At 49.7% G+C, this 16,753-nt stretch overlaps 1 protein-coding gene across 2 annotated transcripts in view; it reads right to left on the reverse strand.

Moving 5' to 3' along the window:
• Positions 1-16,753, reverse strand: part of LOC144721212 (glutamate receptor-interacting protein 1-like) — a 338,853-nt gene that overhangs the window by 208,976 nt on the left and 113,124 nt on the right. The gene's annotated exons all lie outside the window — the stretch shown is intronic.

The raw sequence follows: 16,753 nt of genomic DNA on the forward strand, positions 1-16,753 counted from the left end.
AACCAGGGGCTTGAACCGTGGACCTCCGCAGCAAGCTGCAAATGCGTCACTTCTCAACCTTGTCACAGATAGACGGGGAAGGATGTCCCCACATTTATCCATCCCCTCTCTCACCCTCTCTCCCAATTGCTTTCTAACCATCTTCCACTGCTGCGCTATCTCATGAAACACATTTTCTCCATTAACAGAATTCACATAAATCATGCGACACATCCCTGCAGCTCTCATCTTTTTAGATACCTACCTAGGCTGACAAAAATTTGACATTGCATTAATGACAGAAAAAATGACTTTAAATTGATTTTCAAGAATGTTCCCAGAGAGCTCGAGTGGCTTCATGCACATGCTTCACTGGGGGGTAGTAGGTTACCACTGTGGCAAGATGTAAACTAGCTCGCCTGGTATACAGGAGGTGGTGGGTTTGATCCTGATCCCGACCCTGACGCCTGCTGTATATTTGGATTTGCATGTTCTTCCCGTGGTCGCGTGGATTTTTCTATGGGTCCTCCGGTCTTTCCCTCCACATTTAGAAACATGCGTTTAGAGTATTTTGCTGCAGGTAATTTCCATATGACGGAAAGCCACTTTGTTGAGCTATCATTTGTGATAGCCAGGTCGCTTCTGAAAAGCGCTTCATAGCTCAGTGGGCCTTATCTGGTAAAATAAAATAAAAGTTTAATAGTTTAGTTAAAATGGGGATATTATCCATGATCCAAATTTTCTGGTTAATTCAATAAATAAAAAACGAAGCTAGTTATACAATTTGGGGATAATCTGGGAACAAAAATTTTGGGGTCAATCCGAAAATGTGGAAGTGACATCACTTCCATCGTGTCACTTCCATTCTTTACCATCATCATCATCACGATCCATGGGAAGATTGGCCGTAGGTGTCCCCTGCACATTGTCATTTGTTTCCACTTTCTGCTATTTGTGCCAATACGCTCAAGCAGTGTTATGTAACTTACCTTTAATAATCATGAACACAAACATATTTAAAAGTGAAAATATCGATGCACGATTAAATACTTGGCTACTATACGGTACTGTATACGCACGTAAAGAAGAGTGCTCACGTTGCAAATGGTGCAGCAGTCAGAGGCTGACAGGGCAGGAGAGCGGTGTCGCGTGGGGGACAACTCAACCATGACCCACGCCGCTCCAACGCCTCACCACGGATAGTCAGTAGCGAGCTACGGCCACCAATACTTTAGCGCAACCCCGTGAATACTTAAAACATAACCCCACTAATACTGAAAACACAATGCTGCAAACAGCACAACAATCAATTCGACGTGCATAAGGAAAACCGCGATTATTGGACCCCCGAATATTAAGGGTTTGCTGTATAAACTACTTGTGTGTGAAATGTATCATTCTTAACTAGGTCCTAGCACACCACCGTTGCACAAGAATAATTTTCCGTTCTATTATGTAACACAAACAATTTAAGAAAAACAATCCCACAGACTAAGAAACACGGTAAAGATGCACAGTAAAACGAATACAAGCTTCGAACACAAATGACGTGTGTGGACAGGTCCGCATGCTATTCAGAACGCTCGTACACACACACATTCTGCGAGCGTGTTTACGCCTTGGGCATCCTCCAGACTTCCTCGCAAAATTGTAAAACCACTTATGAAGGAAGGCTTTCCCATACTTTGAAGGTTAGTCAATATTTACAGATTTTTCTCACTGTTACTCTCGCATGACTCGCGTGCTACGGAAGCCGAATGCTTTGTAACCAGACAATATGACGTTGGTACTTACTTGCAATTGTTCATAATGCTTTGGTAAAAGTGGGCATGTGAAAACTACCAACCTGCCTAAGTACCCACACCCATTCACCTACCGACCTCATCTCACCAACCTGCCCCCGACAAAATTCTGAAACGTACCTTCTGTACATATTTACCTAATTACAACCAACATTCGTAAAGAACCTACTAATAATAATGTCCATAAAAAAATGTGTTTCATGAAGAAAAAAATGACGCACTGGCCTGTCGGACCATGGGTAATAAAATAATGAATTAATTAATAGGAAAAAGGAATGAGAGATGTTAAATGCCAGAAACTAAATCAAATTTAGATGCATCAGCCTCGGAGACCAATGATCTTTTTCCCCAGCAACTTTTGTTCGGGCAAAAAACTGGTTTTGGTTTCTCTGAGTCTCATCAGCAGCGTGTGTGGCCTGTTAAAGCAATGCTGCAGGGTTGCCTGATGTCATATGTAAGAGCTCTCCATGAACACTGTAAAGTCCGTTAAGCTTAGAATGCATGAAGCAATTATGCCCTGCACAGACCAATTGTGAGTACCGTAACTATGAAGAACTAAACAATGGTCAGTCTCATTGCACAAACATAACATGTTTATGTGTATTCTTGGTTCTTTCGGTAAAGTCACGTAGAAGGGAAACAATACAAATGTAGTGGTGATACGCGCTGGGTGTATACGTTGTGTGCCAGCGCGTATGTACGGGTGTGTGTGTGGTGACGCGCGCTGACGGGGAGGAGCAGGCGTCAGTGCGCGGGTGGGGGTAGTGCTGCTGATTGGCTGTGTGCCGGTGATGCGCTGAGAGGGAGTGATCGGGGGGCAGCGCGGTGTGATTGGTCGGGGAGTGGAAACACGCGCTGGGGGGAAAATGGATCGTAGAGATAGCGCGTGGTGATTGGGTAACTGAGGAGCGGTGCCGACGTTGAGGTCCGCATCCGCTCCGTCTCCCGGGAGGAAGAGATATATAAGGTGATGCACAGAGGAGTAGAGGGCAGAAGTGGAACCATCTAAGAATGAAGACGAAGGTGCAGAGATAGAGCCCGGAGAGGAGAGTAATGGAGAGTAGAGGAGAGTAAGGTATAAGTGTGTAGCCAGAGAGAGAGAACGGTCTACACGAGCTGAGTAATGTATAGTGTGTAGCCAGAGAGAGAGAAAGGTCTACACGAGCTGAGTAATGTATAGTGTGTAGCCAGAGAGAGAGAAAGGTCTACACGAGCTGAGCGATGTATAGTGTGTAGCCAGAGAGAGAGAAAGGTCTACACGAGCCGAGTATGCATACGGTGTAGCCAGAGAGAGAGAAAGGTCTACACGAGCCGAGTATGCATACGGTGTAGCCAGAGAGAGATGTAAAGTCTACACGAGACGAGTAAAGAGTGTAGCAGAGGCGTAAGGTCTACACGCGACGAGTGAAGAGTGTAGCAGAGGCGCAGAGTCTACACGAGACGAGAGAAGAGTGTAGCCGAGGCGCGGAGTCTACACGAGGCACAGAGAGCCAGCAGCACAGAATCTACGAGAGTCAAGAGAAGCGTAGGGCGGAGAGAAGAGGTCACGAGTTGTACCGTTGTATGGTGACCGCATTGTGAAGAAGAGAGGCCACGCGTTGTATCGTTACAAGTCAAGATTTAATAAAAGAAGTGTGTTCCCGTCAAGGAGTTTCCTGCCGTCATTTTCCAATACTTCATCTGGCGTCAGAAGTGAAACGGGCTTCCAAGCATGGAGACAAGGAAGACCCGTAGGACCCACGGGATTGACCGCGAGGAAAACCTGGACGACTCGGGGCCGCTGGTGGCGGGGGGCGAGGAGAACGACTTGCCCACGCTACAGGATCCGTCGACGGCGCCGGGCGAGCGACCGGAGACCGTGGCCGTGCTTCGTGAGGCGCACTCCCGACTGGCGGAGCTGCTGCTCGCCGCCGCGTCCATCTTGGCGGAGATCAGCTCGTCGGGAGGAGCGGGGACGGTGGGGGACATTTTACAAGGTCGCCCCGCAGATTCCCGCCAAAACGAATGGGGGATTCCCGCCATGGCGCCTGGGCCTACTTTTGGCGGGAACGGCGAGCGCCACGTGGTGGTGGGTTCCCAAGCGCGCGCATCGACGTCATCAGCGCGCGAGGGGGTCCGCCATTTTACGTCTGCCGCTGGAGCCGCCATCTTACACACCGACGGAGAGGCGGAGAGGAACCACGAGGCGGAGGACTTCATTTTTCAGCAGCGTCTGCCCACATTGTCAGCCTTCAAGGCGGAAGGCGGAGACTGGGGCCAATTTCAGCGAAGGTTTTTGGCGCATCAAGAGATGTCAGCGTGGTCCGATGCTACGGCGCTGCGGGCGTTGCCCGCCATGCTGGACGACGACGCGCTCGCGGCCTTCAGGTCGGCACGGAAGTCGGACCGCTCCACGCTGAAGGATGCGCTGGGTTTGTTGGCCAGGGTCTACGGACCTCCCTCGGCGTGCCGCCATCATTTCTACGCAAGACGGAAAGCGGCCACGGAGATCGCGCTGGCCTATCGCACGGCGTTGCTGGCTCTTGCTGATGCTGCGTTCCCTCGGATGGACGAGGAGGGTCAAGACGCGATGGTTTTGGAGCAGCTGCTTAAGTTGGCGCAGGACCTGGGGGTCCCTATCAACACAGCTGACGAGATTGATATTTCTTCTTTGAGAGTCGCCACGAGTATTCAAGCGCACGAGGCCCTACAACGGAAACAAGGCGTTGGTTGCAACGTTGCTGTCGTCGCAGCCCCGGGTTCGGTGGTCACCGAACCCCAAGTCGTCAGCCCACGAGAGGAGGCGTTCGCCACGGGACGACCAGGGGACTGGAGGCCGGGGGCCCGGTCGCCTCTGCGATCGGGCCGAAAGTCGGAGCAACCAAGATCTACTCCGACCCTCGTCACGTGCTATAACTGCGGCCTCCGGGGCCACGTGGCGTCCGGGTGCCGCGCTCCGCGCCAGCGCGCCATGGGAGCTCGGCTGGACGACGACCGAGAGCCCAAGTCATCTCTACATTCCCCGGCAAGTCGCGGCACCTCACACGCTCGGCCTGTTTATTCGGCACACATGGGACGCCGCGTTGCGGCGGAGGAGGGCCGGTTAAGGTTCGGGGATTCGGTTCGGCGAGGGGGGTTCGGCCGGGACCAGGGAGACATTGAATGGGCGGAATTGGGGCATAGAATTGTGGCTGCTTCGGCGGGTTCATCCGTTGTTACGGGATCTATTGATGGGGTCGAGATTAGGGTGTTAGTGGACACGGGGGCATCGGCAACTATTATATCGGACCTCATTTATAATATTCTTCCAGTCCAATGTCGTCCGCTGCTTCCAGTGGATGTGCCATTTTACGCCGCTAATGGGGGATCGTTGGGCATTATCGGTCAGGTTAGGGCGTCCATTTGCATTGGAGATATCAAATTGTCGGGACCCGTTTTCGTTTCGTCTTCTTTGGCAGTTCCGTGTCTTTTGGGCACTGATTTTTTGGCTAAAATGCCTATTAAAATTCTCATCGATCAACGATGCATTGAACTGCCTTCGGGTCGCCGGATTTCATTTTTGACGAGCCCTACTGACATTCGGACGGCGTGCGCTACGATACAAGCGGTGGCGACACAGACCGTGCAAGTGCCCCCGGGTTCACAGATGTTGATTCCCCTCCGGTTGCGGAAACCATGGGTGAGGGAGGCTTCGGAACAGAGTATGCTTTTGGGTCCTTCTAACAAGGCTGTCGGGGGTCTTGATTTATCGGTGGCTCACACTTTGGTGCGGGCTGACAGGGATCCGTTTGTGATGGTTTTGAACGCGGGGTCGCGGCCAGCTGTCATTCCGCAGGGCACCGTGCTGGCTCACGCGGCGCGGGTCCCTGTGGATGATGGGTTGGTTGCGCAGGTGGGCTCGAGCCCCGCGCGGAACGTTGAGCCAAGGGAAGACCTTGAGTGGGTCCATTCGCTATGCGCCGCCTCGGACGATTTGTCGGCGGCGCAGTTGGGTGCGCTGCGCGAGTTGCTCATAGAATTCTCTGATGTGTTCAGTAAACATAAGTATGACATTGGGTGCACGGATTTGTTGCACCACCACATTGAAACGGGCGATGCGGCGCCGGTCAAGCTAAATCCCTTCCGACTGAGTCCCGTGGAGAAGGAACACGTTCAGTCGGCTGTTAACGAAATGCTAGAAGCCGATATTATTTCGCCCTCCTCTAGCCCGTGGGGAGCGCCTATTGTGCTAGTTAAGAAGCAGGACGGGTCCCTGCGATTCTGCGTTGATTTCCGTCGCCTGAATAAGATCTCTGTGGCTGACGCGTATCCGCTCCCCAGGATGGATGAGTCCCTCGATGCATTGTCTGGTGCGCGATATTTTTGGACTCTTGATTTGTTATCGGGGTTTTGGCAGTTGCCGCTCGACGAAGAGTCGAAACCTAAGACAGCATTTCAGACTCCAGGGGGGCTGTTCCAGTTTAACCGGTTACCCATGGGACTTCACTCCTCTCCAGCGACGTTTCAGCGACTTATGGAGTTGGTTTTGTCGGGCTTACAGTGGGATACATGCTTGATTTATATGGACGATGTCATTGTTTTCAGTAAAACGTTTGAAGAACACCTCCAGCGATTGAGAGGGGTGTTCTTGCGAATGCGATCGGCTAAGCTGAAATTTAAACCGGCCAAATGTCACCTCCTTCGGAAGTCGGTTAGATACTTGGGTCACATTGTCGATTCTTCAGGGATCTCCACCGATCCCGCGAAGACGGATTGTGTCGGTTCGTGGCCGACACCTACGTCCGTTTCCGACGTGCGTAGTTTCATCGGGTTTGCTTCTTATTATCGGCGGTTCGTTGAGCACTTCGCCACTATTGCAAAACCCTTGCACGCTCTAACGGCGAAGGGAGTGAAGTTCAAATGGGGACCGGAGGAGGAGGCCGCGTTTCGCTCCCTCCGGGACGCCTTGGTGGGTGCCCCACCCTTGTGTTATCCCGATTTTGCGAGGCCCTTTTTGCTGGACACGGATGCTAGCAACACGGGCATTGGGGGGGTGCTATCCCAAGTCGTTGGGGGTGTCGAAAGAGTTGTCGCCTACGGTAGTAGGGTGTTGTCTCCGGCGGAGCAGCGCTACTGCGTCACCCGTCGCGAGCTGCTTGCCATTGTCTTTTTTGTGCAGCAGTTTAGGCCATATCTCTATGGTCGTCACTTTACGGTCCGAACGGACCACGCGGCGCTACAGTATTCATTGAGGGTCGCCCAACCCTCGGGCCAGTTGTCGCGTTGGTTGGAAGTCCTCCAGGACTATCAGTTTACGACTACGTACCGTAAGGGGTTGCGACACACAAATGCCGATTGCTTGTCGCGGTTGTTGCCTTGTGATGAATGCGCGTGTTTGTCGGGATCGGCGCGCTGTAAACCGACGCTTGCGGGGGAGATGGGGGCACTGGCTGCGACAGCGGGCGCACCGATCGTGGATGATTCCACTGCCTCTCAGGGTCGGGACTCGCTGCTCTCGTTGTCGCTCAGCGAATGGGGCCGTCTCCAGATGGCGGACAGCTCGCTGCTAGCATTGCGCCGCAAGGTTGGGGGTCCCGAGGGGGACCAGGAGCGTATCGGCTCCTATGTACTTGAGCAGGGCATGTTATTGAGATGGGACAGTTTGTCCCGGCGGAACGCACTCGTGGTGCCTTCCGCTGTGAGGGGGAGGGTTGTCTTGGCGGCACACGAACGCCTCTTGCACTTGGGAGTTAACAAGACGCTTGCCCTGCTTCAGCGTGACTATTACTGGCCGGGAATGGGAAGTGATGTGGTAAATATTCTGAAGGGGTGCGTTGAGTGCGCCAGGCGTAAACCACCGCCCGTGGCAGCTAATCCACCGCTGCAATCTATTCAGGTCTCGCGTACCAACGAGCTCGTTGCACTCGATATTTTGGGGCCCTTCCCAGTCACGCCGAGAGGGAATAAATATTTGTTAGTGGGGGTCGAATACTTTACCCGATGGCCTATGGCGTGGCCTCTCGCTAACCAGTCGGCAGCGGCTGTGACGGACGCCTTCGTCCAGGCTATGTCCTGGACAAGGGGGCTCCCGAACGCCTGCTGACCGACCAAGGTAAAAATTTTTCGAGTAAATTGTTGCAAGAGGTGTGCGATCTGTTGGGTACCAAGAAGGTGCGTACCTCCCCATACCACCCGCAGACAGACGGGATGGTGGAGAGACTCCACAAAACTTTGACTTCCATGCTGTGCCAGCAGGTGTGCGAGGCACATGTAGATTGGGACCTGCAGGTCCCGGGAGTCCTTGCCGCGTATAGAATGGCCCCCCATGCAGCTACGGGGTTTTCCCCATTCTATTTGATGTACGGTCGGGAAGCTGACCCGCCAATGGAAACGCAACTTGGCCTGTCCGCTCCACGAACTAATTCTAAATTGGCAGAACATATTAAGTTTAATATTCACAAGCTGACAGAGGCGAGGGAGGCCGCACGGCTTAATTCGCGGGCTCGCCAAATTGCTAATGAACGGTTGCGGGCACGGAAGGTGTCCATGCACGAATGGAAACCAGGTGACAGGGCCTGGCTGCATTGCCCTCAGGCACCCTTGGCTACGTCGCCTAAATTGTTGAGACCGTGGAGGGGACCCGTGGAGGTCGTGCGCGTTGCACGGCCCCAGTGCGTTCAGATAAAGTGGGGAAAGCGCCGTTGGTACGTTCACCCCTCCCGACTGAAACCGTTCTCGCCTCCATATGCCCTCCCCTTGTGTCGTGATGGCCGGGCGTGTGACGTGACCGGCGACCCAGAGGGGGAAATGTCTCTGCCTGATCCACACATATTTTCGCCTGATCTGCTCCCAGGTGTCTCGGAACTGACAGCTGCCGATCACCGGCGGCCGGATCTCCGCGGCGGGGCCGGCCCTTTCAGGCCCGTTCCGCGCCGTCTGGAGCAGCCGGAACCGCCGGACGGTCGTCAGTGTCCCGTCCCATATGACGGACCAGCCAGACGGACTCGCGCCAGGTCGTGCTACTTTGCGTGACCTGCCTCGTGAGGAGTCGGGGCAGTTGGAGCGCCTCGTCACTGCGTGTAGTCGCAGGGACGTGGGGCGCGTTCGTTTTTTGGAATTTGTTTGTATTGTGTTATTGTTGGCTTTTCGTGTTCATTGTCAATCTGTACATAGTTGTTGTTGTTATGTTACGGGGCACACTGGGGGGTTACAGGGTTTTTTTTGTTTGGTTGTCGTCTTATCGTTGCGGTTGGTTGTTGTTAGCAGCCGGGCCAGCTGCGAGCTATGTGGGAGGGGGTGATGTAGTGGTGATACGCGCTGGGTGTATACGTTGTGTGCCAGCGCGTATGTACGGGTGTGTGTGTGGTGACGCGCGCTGACGGGGAGGAGCAGGCGTCAGTGCGCGGGTGGGGGTAGTGCTGCTGATTGGCTGTGTGCCGGTGATGCGCTGAGAGGGAGTGATCGGGGGGCAGCGCGGTGTGATTGGTCGGGGAGTGGAAACACGCGCTGGGGGGAAAATGGATCGTAGAGATAGCGCGTGGTGATTGGGTAACTGAGGAGCGGTGCCGACGTTGAGGTCCGCATCCGCTCCGTCTCCCGGGAGGAAGAGATATATAAGGTGATGCACAGAGGAGTAGAGGGCAGAAGTGGAACCATCTAAGAATGAAGACGAAGGTGCAGAGATAGAGCCCGGAGAGGAGAGTAATGGAGAGTAGAGGAGAGTAAGGTATAAGTGTGTAGCCAGAGAGAGAGAACGGTCTACACGAGCTGAGTAATGTATAGTGTGTAGCCAGAGAGAGAGAAAGGTCTACACGAGCTGAGTAATGTATAGTGTGTAGCCAGAGAGAGAGAAAGGTCTACACGAGCTGAGCGATGTATAGTGTGTAGCCAGAGAGAGAGAAAGGTCTACACGAGCCGAGTATGCATACGGTGTAGCCAGAGAGAGAGAAAGGTCTACACGAGCCGAGTATGCATACGGTGTAGCCAGAGAGAGATGTAAAGTCTACACGAGACGAGTAAAGAGTGTAGCAGAGGCGTAAGGTCTACACGCGACGAGTGAAGAGTGTAGCAGAGGCGCAGAGTCTACACGAGACGAGAGAAGAGTGTAGCCGAGGCGCGGAGTCTACACGAGGCACAGAGAGCCAGCAGCACAGAATCTACGAGAGTCAAGAGAAGCGTAGGGCGGAGAGAAGAGGTCACGAGTTGTACCGTTGTATGGTGACCGCATTGTGAAGAAGAGAGGCCACGCGTTGTATCGTTACAAGTTAAGATTTAATAAAAGAAGTGTGTTCCCGTCAAGGAGTTTCCTGCCGTCATTTTCCAATACTTCACAAATATAAAGCAATCAAATTCTCACGACGTTTCGACTGCAACACAAGCAATCATCATCGGGTGTGTCATCATTGCTGTGTTTTTCACACCTGATGATGATTGCTTGTGTTGCAGTCGAAACGTCGTGAGAATTTTATTGTTGTATATTTTTATTATTTTATTGTTTCCCTTCTACGTGACTTTACCGAAAGAACCAAGAATATGAATCCCTGCAGCCACGAAAGCTTTAAATAAAACATGTTTATGTGTATCAGCAAAAAAGTATTTCCAGACCAAAAATAGTATTTCAAGAGTAAGCTTTTTTTAAAATTAATTACTACACCATTTCCAACGATTTGCCAAGGCAGCGCATAACTTTATAAATATTTCTGCACTACAAGGCCCCATGCCTTTCGGCTCGGACATGTGTTTCTGCATCTCGACGGCTCTCTGTCTCTCTGAGAGCAACAAAGATAGAAACAGAAACAGAAAGATGCACAGAGACACACAATGATAGACGCACACAAAGACGCAAAAATATCCCTTTACGGACTTTTGGGGCAAGTGCTGTTCACAAGCACCTATGAAGGCTGGCACGGTACATGAGGTTGGTGGGTGGCCAGCACCACGCCCGGCCGCCTTTTTGTCTCTCTAGTGGCGATGTTTTACACACCGCACCAGGTCGGGGAGGCCCAGGACGACTGGCTCAGATAATCATCACTTGGTGTTGGCTGTGAGTGGGAATCGAACTCCGGTCGCCAGGTTCGTAGTGCGGTGCACTAACCAATGCGCCACCGCAACCCCCCACACAGACACGGAACAGACACATACTTGGTGGGAACATCAGGCACTTGTTCAACGGGCTGTTGATGAGCATATGCTGCTGGGATAAAAAAAACAGCCTATCACTTTACATCAGCTTTCAAAGGTTCTTGCACAGTGGAAGTTTAAATATATAAAGCGCCTGACAATTATACCCTCATGATAAAAATAAAACATTCAAATGATTTAATCTATTAACTCATCACTGATATGTCAAATATATAACCGAAAGCAATTATGGTCACCCACACATGGGATTGTTTGTTAATCAGCCAATTATACGAACAGGAAAAAAAATTGAAGGAATTAAAACCAATACAGTTTCTTATTCAATTACAGAGTTGAGAATTTCCACCACAATTTTGACGTCAATATTAATTAACGGCGACATCGCAAATTTTCAACCACAAGGACAATCACAACGTTCAGAGATTATGCTTTAATCGTCACTTAAATACGTATAAGAAGCAAAGGGCCGATTGAAAATCCAGCACACGCATTTGATATATGACCGTTCCGGAGATAAGACGGCACAACTCCTGCCGCTAAAAACCTTTCCGCTGCAAAAAAGAAATATCGGGATGATTGAGTGCCGTGCATGCCGAGAGAAATCACGGCGACGATGAACGCATTTGTTTAATACTTAACGATGTTTAAAATTGTGTTTTGTAACTTGTGCAAAGCTTCGATGGGCCGGCGCTGGGTCGTGCTGCGACGGCTGCGTCGTCGCGTGCCAGAGCAAAGTTCGAGTGCGTCGAAGATAATGCTCGGTAATAAGTTATTACAATTGTTTGTGCTTTCATGTTTGTTGTGTACTTGATGATATTAAATACTGAAAACGAGCCCACCACAAGCACGCAGGCGCGTACCAGGTCTGTATACTATTTATATTATACTGTGAAACTGAGTGAAAGCTATGTATTTCTTCCATAATACAGATTTATTTTGGGGGGTTAGATCGCACAAATATATAAATGTGTCGTTTAACTGCCACCACCCGACACAGCCAAATACTAAGGGTTGTCACGTAAATAGAACATGCCAATTCGTTACTAGTACAGCAGACCGGTGTGTTGGAGAGCAAGGCCACAACATTTACAATCTGAGTACGATGTTTCGCCAGTACAGTAGAACCTCGGAGATCGAACGCACCAGAACTCGAACAAATAGGTGTTCGAACGACATTTCCGAACATTTTTTGCCCCGGAAACCAAACGAAATTCGGAGGTCGAACGGGCAATCGCGACTTGAAAGAACCTGTACGGCTGAGACGCGTATGGCCAGCGTGCATGACGCTTGCCCAGACAAAGGGGACTCCCCTTCCAAACAATAACACCACCACCTCCTCCTCCTCACCAGCTTCCACTCAAGCCATCAACTCTCCTTACTACAGGTAAAGTGAAGTTCAATGTTAATTTATTTCATTTATTCCATATATTTATTCATTTATTTAATTTATGTATTGTGTTTCTTGTTTTTTTATATGATTTTATGCATGTAATTACTGTAAATTTCGTGTAAAAATGCTTTATAATGATAGATTTCTTGTGTCTGGAACCAATTAATGTCATTTACATTAATTCTTATGGGGAAAATTAATTCGGTGTTCGAACAAATCGGTGTTCGAATGGCCTTCTGGAACGAATTAAGTTCGATCTCCGGGGAACCACTGTAATTACAACCAGCTTCATCAGGCGACAGCCAGATTTGTGGAGAAATCTTCCTATTTCGTTCCTTAAATAGAGGGGCAGATGTGATGACGTCACTTGTGAGCCCTTCTTTAGAGAAGTTGGGAGGGGGATTAATGAATGCATATAAATCACAATGGGTATCCATTCCCACAATGTGGCTGTGTCGAGTAGTGGCGGGTTTAACGACACATTTATATATGTATGCGATCTAACCCAAAAAAATTCTGTTATGGATGATATTGATCGTGAAAGCGTGTTAAACAAATGTATTTATTGCGGCGGTGTCGAAATACTCGCATGCAGTATTACTCGTAAGCGCATCAGGTGACGCTCATCTCCATATATGCACCCTGACCTTGAAGTGGAAATTACACATTCCTATGGTGGGGCCAGTCTCTCCATAGGACGACCAATTTTGATTTCTCACAATGTGGAACTCATTTTACCGACCTCTTGAGATGACCGCTCTGATTTGACGAACAAGTGCAATGGAATGTTTTTCTTGGCCAGAAGTCCGATTGCTGCGTGGGGTTAGCTGCTCAAATCTGCATGCTCCCATCTCGAAACTAAACAAAAGTCTTTTTAGTTTACCAGGTAAGGCCCACTGAGCTGTGTAGCTCTTTTTCAGAAGTGACCTGGCTATCACAAATGATAGCTCAACTAAGTAGCTCATTGTCACGTGGGAATTTACTGCAGCAAAATACTCTAAACGCGTGATGTTGATTCTAAATGTGGAGGGAAAGATTGGAGGACCTGGAGAAAAATACACACGACCACGGGGAGAACCTGTAAACTCCAAATATACAGCAGCCGTCAGGGTCGGGATCGAACCCACGCCCTCCTGCATACCAGACGATGTAGTTATTTATTTGGCTAACAATCGAAGATAGATGGTCACTGCATCACGTGCTTTCAGATGCGCTTCTGCGGCCGTCTAGAACGCTCCTCCTTCCAATACTAGGAAGCCACCGGAGCTATGTGCATTTAAATCTAGATCGAAAACGAATTTATTTAGAACAGCTTTTTGTGTTTAGTTTGTCCTTCCCCTGCACCTCCGATTAGCGTAGTTGGCTATGTACGGTGTGAAACTAGTTCAACATACAAATACATACATCTCACCACCCTCGGTCTCCCTCAGGCTCCTTCTGCCGGGCACCAGTGGCATCTCCACAGCCGTTCGTGTTGCACCTTCTTTGTTTCTTCTCAACACCACGTGTTGAAACCTCCCTTACCTGCTCACTTCCTCATTGATCTTGAGATATTCTCAGCATCATACAAAGATCCCCTGAATAGCCTTTAACAGACTGTTGGGGCAAGTGCTGTTAGCGTGCACCTATGAAGGCTGAAATGGCACATGAGAGGGAGGATAGCCTGCACAACGCCAGCCACCTTTGGCTACGCAGTACTGATGTTTTACATACGCATTAGGTACTCATTTAAGACTGGGTTAACCTAGGGGATGCTCAGAACCGGTTCAGATATCTGTCTGTTATTGCTCGTGAGTGGGAATTGTGCTAACCACTACCCCTTCCCACTGGTCATACAAAGATCTCCCATATAGCATTAAACATACTGTTTGGGCAAGTCCTGTTAGCGGACACCTATGAAGACTGGCATGGCACGCGAGGGGGTGGGTGGTCAACACCACATCCAGCCGCCTCTATTTCCCCAGTGGTGATTTTTACGCACTGCACCAGGGACTTATTTTAGGCTGAGTCGACCTAGGAGCCATACAACAAAGACAACGATTCCCTGTACAGCCTAAACAGACTTTTGTGGCAAGTGGTGTAAGCGAGCACCTATGAAGGCCAGCATGGCACACGAGGGGGGGGGGGGTGACCAGCATGATGGTAGATGATTTATATATGTACAATGAGGGAAAAAAGTATTTGATCCCCTGCTGATTTTGTACGTTTGCCCACTGACAAAGAAATGATCAGTCTATAATTTTTATGGTAGGTTAATTTGAACAGTGAGAGACAGAATAACAACAACAAAATCCAGAAAAACGCATGTCAAAAATGTTATAAATTGATTTGCATTTTAATGAGGAAAATAAGTATTTGACCCCCTCTCAAACAGAAAGATTTCTGGCTCCCAGGTGTCTTTAATACAGGTAACAAGCTGAGATTAGAAGAGCACTCAATCAATCAGATTCCAAACTCTCCACCATGGCTAAGACCAACGAGCTCTCCAAGGATGTCAGGGACAAGATTGTAGACCTACATAAGGCTGGAATGGGCTACAAGACCATCGCCAAGCAGCTTGGTGAGAAGGTGACAACAGTTGGTGCGATTATTTGCAAATGGAAGAAACACGAAAGAACTGTCAATCTCCCTCGGCCTGGGGCTCCATGCAAGATCTCACCTCGTGGAGTTGCAATGATCATGAGAACGGTGAGGAATCAGCCCAAAACTACACGGGAGGATCTTGTCAATGATCTCAAGGCAGCTGGGACCATAGTCACCAAGAAAACAGTTGGTAACACACTACACCGTGAAGGACTGAAATCCTGCAGCGCCCGCAAGGTCCCCCTGCTCAAGAAAGCACATATACATGCCCGTCTGAAGTTTGCCAATGATTCAAAGGACAACTGGATGAAAGTGTTGTGGTCAGATGAGACCAAAATGGAGCTCTTTGGCATCAACTCAACTCGCCGTGTTTGGAGGAATGCTGCCTATGACCCCAAGAATACCATCCCCACCGTCAAACATAGAGGTGGAAACATTATGCTTTGGGGGTGTTTTTCTGCTAAGGGGACAGGACAACTTCACCACATCAAAGGGACGATGGACGGGGCCATGTACCATAAAATCTTGGGTGAGAACCTCCTTCCCTCAGCCAGGGCATTGAAAATGGGTCGTGGATGGGTATTCCAGCATGACAATGACCCAAAACACACGGCCAAGGCAACAAAGGAGTGGCTCAAGAAGAAGCACATTAAGGTCCTGGAGTGGCCTAGCCAGTCTCCAGACCTTAATCCCATAGAAAATCTGTGGAGGGAGCTGAAGGTTCGAGTTGCCAAACGTCAGCCTTGAAACCTTAATGACTTGGAGAAGATCTGCAAAGAGGAGTGGGACAGAATCCCTCCTGAGATGTGTGCAAACCTGGTGGCCAACTACAAGAAACGTCTGACCTCTGTGATTGCCAACAAGGATTTTGCCACCAAGTACAAAGTCATGTTTTGTAGAGGGGTCAAATACTTATTTCCCTCATTATAATGCAAATAAATTTATAACATTTTTGACATGCGTTTTTCTGGATTTTGTTGTTGTTATTCTGTCTCTCACTGTTCAAATAAAACTACCATTAAAATTATAGACTGATCATTTATTTGTCAGTGGGCAAACGTACAAAATCAGCAGGGGGTCAAATACTTTTATCCCTCACTGTATATGTTATGGACACACGAGATATATTCAGAGGGAGCCCCCCTGGTGTATACTGTTTGCAGACGACATTGTGCTATGCGGTGAAAGCAGAGGGGTAGTGGAAGATTATTTGAAGATCTGGGTGCAAAATATTGAAGGGAATGGGTTGAGGATCAGTCGGACAAAGACTGAGAATATGGTGGCAAATTTCGGTGCCAATAATGCAGGAGGATTGCAAATTGGAAGTGACCAGTTAATGAAGACTAATGCGTTTAAGTACTTGGGTGCAATGATGCGTGCTGATGGATCACTAGAAGGAGAGATTGTGAACAAGAACAAGGGCTGGATGGCTGAAATGGCGAGAGATGACTGGTGTGGTGTGCGATAAGAGGGTCCCAGTTTGGATGAAAGGAAAAGTGTACAAGACGGTGGTGAGGCCGGTGCTGTTGTATGGGGCCGAGTGCTGGGGTACAAGACAAAGGGAGGACCAAGCTATGGCAGTCACAGAGATGAGGATGTTGCGGTGGATGTTGGGTTCAACAAGGAAGGACAGGTTGAGAAATGAAGAAGTGAGAGGAAGACTCAAGGTGATAGAAATCACAGAGAAGATGATAGAGAGAAAAGGATTGGTGTGGTTCAGTCATGTGGAGAGACAGCAGGAAAATGATGTGGGTCAGAAGGTTCAAGTGATCCAAGTAGAAGGAAAGAGATCAAGAGAAAGGCAGAAAAATAGGTTGGGCGATGCGGTGCGATCAGACATGGTGGCCCGGGGAGCGGAAAGGGAGATGGCGCAGGGAAGGGCAGCGTGGAGGAGGTTGGC

Source organism: Lampetra planeri, chromosome 11 (assembly GCF_965212315.1).
Source record: "Lampetra planeri chromosome 11, kcLamPlan1.2.h2, whole genome shotgun sequence".
Lineage (NCBI taxonomy): Eukaryota > Metazoa > Chordata > Hyperoartia > Petromyzontiformes > Petromyzontidae > Lampetra > Lampetra planeri.